A 6,438-nucleotide genomic window follows, 5' to 3' on the forward strand; every position below is an offset into this window, starting at 1 on the left:
CTTGTTATCTGGCAGAGACAGCCTTCCTCTTTCCCCGAACAAATCTTCACTTTCAGTTGGAAAAAAGGACAGAGAGGAAAATGTTTTTCGAGCTCCGTGTTTGAAAGTTTGAAAGGCTTCAGAAGGTGATTTGGATCTCGGGCGTCTGAGATCGGCGGTAATCAGAAGCGGGTTTTGTAAGAAAAAACAAAAAAACCAAAAAAACCCCCAGAAAACACCCACACAAGTTCACATGGCTCTCCCCTTCCCCCTGCCTTCCTGTGCAAATTTGGACATGATTACAAGTGAGAAAAGCTGAGGGGGGTCTGGCTTCACGGCGGAGATGGAAGATACCGCGCCGAGTGTGCGTTTTTGTGCATGCAGAGTTTTGCATGCAAGTGTGTGTGAGAGAAAAAGATCCCCATGCACACACAAATACACACACACACATGCACTTCAGCCACGCAAAACAGACAGTCCCAGCAACATGAAATTCCAAGTAGATTTAATATGCACAGTTGCACAAATGGCATGACTCGGAAAGCCTCCAAACCTCTCTTTCTGAGGTGAAAAACCTCCTGTAAGTACTTTAACAATGGCATTTTGCTGGTTTAACATACCAGTTATGATTGAATAATACTTTCTCATGAGTCTTTGATCTGGAAAAGGCAAGGCAAACCTAAATTTTGTACAGATTAAGGGTTGTTCAAAGCTGCAGAATGACGGCGGTTTCTCTTTTTTCCTTTTTTCCACCTTTTAAGTCGCCTGAGTGGAGAATCATTACACTTCAAAAAATGTACTGGCCCTTACTGTAAAAGCCAATCATTAAATAAAAACTTGGGGAAGAAATACACCTAATTACAGGCAGACAAATGCACATAATTCCCCGTTTTTTTGGGTTTTTTTTACCCTCCCTCCTCCTGGAAGGAGCTCAGAAATGCTTAAAAAATGCACGTCGTCAACCGTTTGGGGGATTAAAACATACAACAGCTCAAGTACTTTTCACTTTACGTGTTTCACCAGCTTGAAGACGGGAGAGAAAGAAAACTAATTCCACGGAGGACAGGAGTTGTAGCCGAGCGAGCGGAGGCGTTGGGAAAAGTGTCTCTGCAACACAGACGGTGAGACTCACTGCAGCATGGTGCGGCCAACTCATCTCCTCGTGCAATTGTGAATGTACTACAAGCATGTCATGATGGATAAACGCTGTCACAGGGAAAGGTTCGGTGGATCAGAATCTACACTTCCAAGGATCCTTTTCCATAGTTACTGCCCAACTACAGAAAGAAATGTATAGACCTGTAGAGTTTGACCTAAAGCCTAAGGTTAACGTGATTTCACGACATAAAACATATACATTTCTACCACAGACTGAGTGCTCCGCTTTGGCTCTATAGCTGTCACCATCTTGATATCATGATTCCCTGCAGAGCAAGTCATTTTGTCTCTCAGATAATACCATTAAAATGCTCCTCCAGTGGATGTGAGGCCTAGCAGATAGCTAATGGCTACAGCTAACCGCACCCCTAAATTCTAATCATCTAACTCATCCTGCGTAAATACGTGGTCGGTGTGAACGGCTGGGTTAAGAATAGGTGAGTCTGAAACGTTTTTTTAATGCACAAAATGTTTGCATGAATTTAAAGGCCTTTAGTGTAAATCTGTTCACTGTTCACAGAAGGTGTTAGCTAACATGTTGATTTTCAGGTCTGGTAGTCGTGGCTGTTTGGTGGCCACACTTTTGCCATCAAGCCTCTCAGACTGAGTCCCCGCCTTCAAATCACTCACACTTGCTTGTATTGTATGCATGTAGATTCATCCTTTATCGCCTATTTTTTTTATTATCTTTTTAGTCTTTTACTGGTGTTTATGATTCATGTTCTGTTTTGAACCCCATACGTATGTTTTTGCGATTTTCTGTTTTAGTTTACTGTCTGAGTATTCTGGTCATGATTGTCCAAGAATGTTATTATTATTATTCATATTATTGTAGTAGTACTGTTATAAGTAGCTACATGAGATTATAGTTGTCAGAGACATCATGATATCACATAACCGTGATGCTCTTGATTACTAAGTCATTTAGGCATAAAGAAACCTGTAAAGTGCCATTAAATTATTAAGGAAAGAATAAAAAGCACACAGCTATCATAAACACATTTCTTCGCTGTAGAGTTTCTTTACTTATTATCTTTTTTCAAAAACCAGAGCAGTGCGGACTTTTCCCCTCGTTTGCACAAGCAAAGATGGAGACGGACCCCTCCACTGTGAACGCTTCTCTCTGCCTGGTGCTCTCAAAAGCTGTTGAAACACTTCCATAGTAAATTGTTCCCCTTTCATGTGTGCAACTGACCAAAATACTGACCACACAAAAGCGCCACAACTGCCCCCGCGTTCCCACAATACCGCAATCTGAATATCACATTACTGATTTTACCCACAGACCATTAACCGCTGAACTCCGAAAAGTTGTCTTCACCCATTACTCCTGTCCCACATGTTCATTTTCTTAAGATATTAGGCAATTTAATTACAGTTAAGAGCATTAAGGAGCAATTTTAAGTATAATTTGCAGTTCATGAACTGTTTTTGAAAATTACTCTTAATATAATTAACTTCTGTCATTAGGCCTAATCCCTGCAGGCTACAGAGAGAATGCTTCCTTTAAGAAATTACATACATGTAACGCCACATTCATTCCTTTTCACCAGGAAGGTTGGACTGCAAAAGGTTTGTCTCCTCAATGGAGTAATTATCTATTTCCAGCGAGAGAGTGCAAAACAGTGCTAAGTCCATTAATGGCTGGGAGTCTCTCTAGCATGAATAATCATAAACCAAGCTAAAAAAAAGTAATTGGACTGTTCGCAAGGCAAAAGAAAAATAAAAAAATACACAAAGAAAAAGGGCGTTTGAAGCTTGAGAATTTGGGGTGGAAATGCCCCCTAAAAAAGGAGGGCAAAGGGTAAGATATCATGGATTTTTTATGACCACATTAACCCAGCGTTGAATTGCACTGTCTGGGCTTTCTCTGGTGAAGTATACTGCTTAATTAGAGCAGATATTTCCTTGTCAAAAATAGTGGGGGCCAACGTCTAATTAAATCAAGAGGACAGTGGCGTATTAGTGATGGGAACGCCCAAGCAGGCAGCCATCCACCATCGGCCATGATGCCTTCATAAAAAATGCATGGAGCACCCTGTGAAGAAAGCTCTAATTTACAAAAAAAAGGAAAGGAAGAGGATGAAAATTCATTCAGGGCTGAGGGTCTCGGCGGGTGAGCCTCGCACCTTGACGGGTAAGTGATGGTTTGCTTAACGTCTCCTCTGATGAGGTTAAGGACGTGTCACTTTGTCTTTGGCCGAGCTTTAATCAGGCTCCAGCCGGCCCTCTGGCACGAGCCGAGGCTTTGCCGGTGCGTAACTGACCGGTGATTTAGAATGATATGATTACACCTACACCGGCATGCTGCGCAGCCGTGTGAATTAGCCTTCCCCCTTCTAGAAAATGTGTAATGAGCGATGTTCCCCGCGCCCAGCTGGGGCCCCACAGATTCAGCCATGAGCCGGCATCCTAATCAGCCGTCAGCCAAAAAGCCTGCTATTGCAGGCGCATTAGAATCTGTGTTTGTGCATATCAAAAGATTTCCACAAACGCATTGGCAAAACACATAATCACTTATCCCTCAGAGGGAGGGCAGGCGGAGGGTGGATGGACGACGGACACGCCGACAGAGATCGTTTCCTTTGAGTGTTGGAGGAAATCGCTGTTCTCATGTGACGAGCCTGCAATAACTGCTGGCCGTGCGTGTATGTGTGTGTGTTCAATTGGAGGGCCCGGATATTCCGGAATATCTGAGCAGAGGAAATACACTGAGCTCATGAAAGTTCAGGAATTCCAAAAGCACAAAATAATCAAATCAGAGCTGCACTTCGACTCATTGTTCCTGACATAACCTACAAATTCGTGCCATTCCCTAACAGCTGCTTTTCTTTTAATAAAAAGAAATGTGATTGGTAGATTACAGCCTATCACTCACTCCCAGCCTTCATGTAAACAATAAGATGCAATACAAGAGAGCAACAAATAAAAAATACACATTTTGAAAGTGGTATTTTGTAACCTAGCAATGAGATATCAGCCCCAAGATAAATAGAGAGGGCTGGGTCAGAAAGAGTTCAATACCTGATCAGATGAGGCCCAGGTTCAATATTGGCCATTGGTACTGCAAGGTGCTGGTGGATATAATACAATTCTCTTTCAGTTCAGTGTTATTTATATAGCTGGGGTGGGCAGATCTATCCAACTATCGATATTATCGACATTAATGCTAGTATCGGTACTGAATCACTAGTAGCACTATAGGATCCATACTACGTATGTTCAGTATGTCCCCTATATAAGCTGCCTTTACAGGTATCAGTATTGGCATCCAGGATACTGGTCCTGTATTTACTTGGTATCGGACTGACGCTAAAATTTGCAGTATTGCACAGCACTATTACATAGCACCAAATCACAAGCAAGGTGCTTTATTATTGTAGGTTAAAGGACCTGCAATAACAGAGAGAAAAGCCCAACAATCAGCCAAAACCCCTTTGAGCAAACACTTGGTGACAGTCTGTAGGAAAAACTGCCTTTTAACAGGAACCAGAAGCAGCCTCAGAGAGGAAAAAGAGCCAGAGTTTAATTATGAAATATGTTAAATAACCAACTATTCAACTGAAATATAATAGGTCATGCATGTACGTTCAAACATTACTGTGTCAACTGCAAAATGAGCTGCATTCCACCAACCAACAGTAAACTATTTACAACTAAACGTACTGTGTTTCACCCACCTACTGGTACCAAAAGAAGCACCTCTCAATTTTAAATACACTTAGACATTGAGGGCTATCAGGAGGGACTATGCGCTTACCTGCTGCTTCTTGGCAGGTAGCTCCATGCCCTCCTGGGTTTTAATTGCACCTTAGAACACACATGCATCAACACTACAATGAGCGGGTGGAGGGAGGTTTGGAGTCTTCTCCCACCCCCATTCTCTGCGGCCTGCTGGAGCGGGAGGGCTAGGAGGAGTTGGCCGTCCGACTGCGGTCTGGAGTGTGGGGCCTCCCTGCTGCTACGGAGTCGGGGCGGTCTGCCTCTCCCCACCGCAGGGAAAAGGGTAACACCACCTGGGTCTGGGTGCAGTTCCCCCCTCCAGGGGCAAGGGTACCTAGACCCGGTTTGTAGAGTACGCTTGGGGAGTGTGATCGTGTGTACAGCGTCTCTTTATGTCTGTCTCCACGTTGGTTGAGTGTGGAGTAAGTGCATATGAGAGCATGAGGGTGGGAATGGATGTTTGTGTCTGTGTGTGCCTGTATGTCTGTGTCTATATGTCAGGTTGGGTATCAGACACCACCTCTCTGGGGACACCTCAGGCCCTCCAAGGTTTGGAGGCCTATCTCCACCCCTCCACCACTTCCCCTGCCGGTGGCGGACTCCCTCAGGTGTCGGTGCGTTGGTGGTTCTTTGTGTCTGGGGGTGGGCGTCCAGGTACACACCGGCTCACTCCTTGGCGGCCGCTTATCGGGGCCTGGAACCTGGGGCTCGCTCGGGCCACTTCGGAGGTGGGGTGCCCCCGGCCTCTCGGCCTGGGGCTCGGTCACTCAGGCGCAGCTGGCTGCCGGCGGAGCTCACGGGCGCGTCACTGCAGCTCCCCCTGGCTTCTGCTCCGCGGCAGCTGAGTGAGCCCTCATCTGGGACTCTCCTCAGCTCTTGCTGGGACAGTGGCGCGGCTGCCCCTCTGTTGGTCTTCCTTGGTCTCTTGTGTTCTGGGGGCCTCTGGATGTCTGGAGTTTTGATCTCCTCCATACCTGCTTCATACCCTGGAGGACGGGGCTGTGCCCCCCCCACACTCCCTAGCAGATCGTTACATGGAGAAACCTTTGGAATACAAGCATGCTGATCCACACAGGTATGCACACGGGTGTTCACTGCTCGTAGACTTAAATTACACCTTTCTTGGCTACTACTTCGAAGCACATCTGTCCTGCGTACTGCACAACAACATTGAATATTTAGTATTTACTGCTGTTTACACTTAGCTAGATTAATGCGATGGTGTTGTGTTTAGTATGTTGCTTTGTTTTTTTTTTGTTTTTTTGCTTGTTTTCTATTCTTCTCTCAACAGGTGATCCAGGAGATTCTTATTTTTTTTCTCCCCCCCTTTCTCACTGTCCCTCTCCCCTTCTGTTTTTCCTTTCCTTCCTCTTTCTTTCTCCCTTTCCTATCCCTCACTCATGTCTGTCCCATCTGTAACATCTGAAAATAAAATATAATAAATAATAAAAACAAAGATCGACCAAATGGACCAATACGGCAATGCCACGAAGATCCATTTGGCAAAGTAAATCCATTGGGTATCCTTGTTGGTCTTCAGACAACAATTCTGATGGCTAAAGAACCAAATGGGACAGG

The sequence above is a fragment of the Diplotaxodon limnothrissa genome, linkage group LG23, assembly GCF_057381915.1.
Source record: "Diplotaxodon limnothrissa isolate DT_005_m linkage group LG23, D_limnothrissa_male_GT1.1, whole genome shotgun sequence".
In the NCBI taxonomy this organism is placed as follows: Eukaryota; Metazoa; Chordata; class Actinopteri; order Cichliformes; family Cichlidae; genus Diplotaxodon; species Diplotaxodon limnothrissa.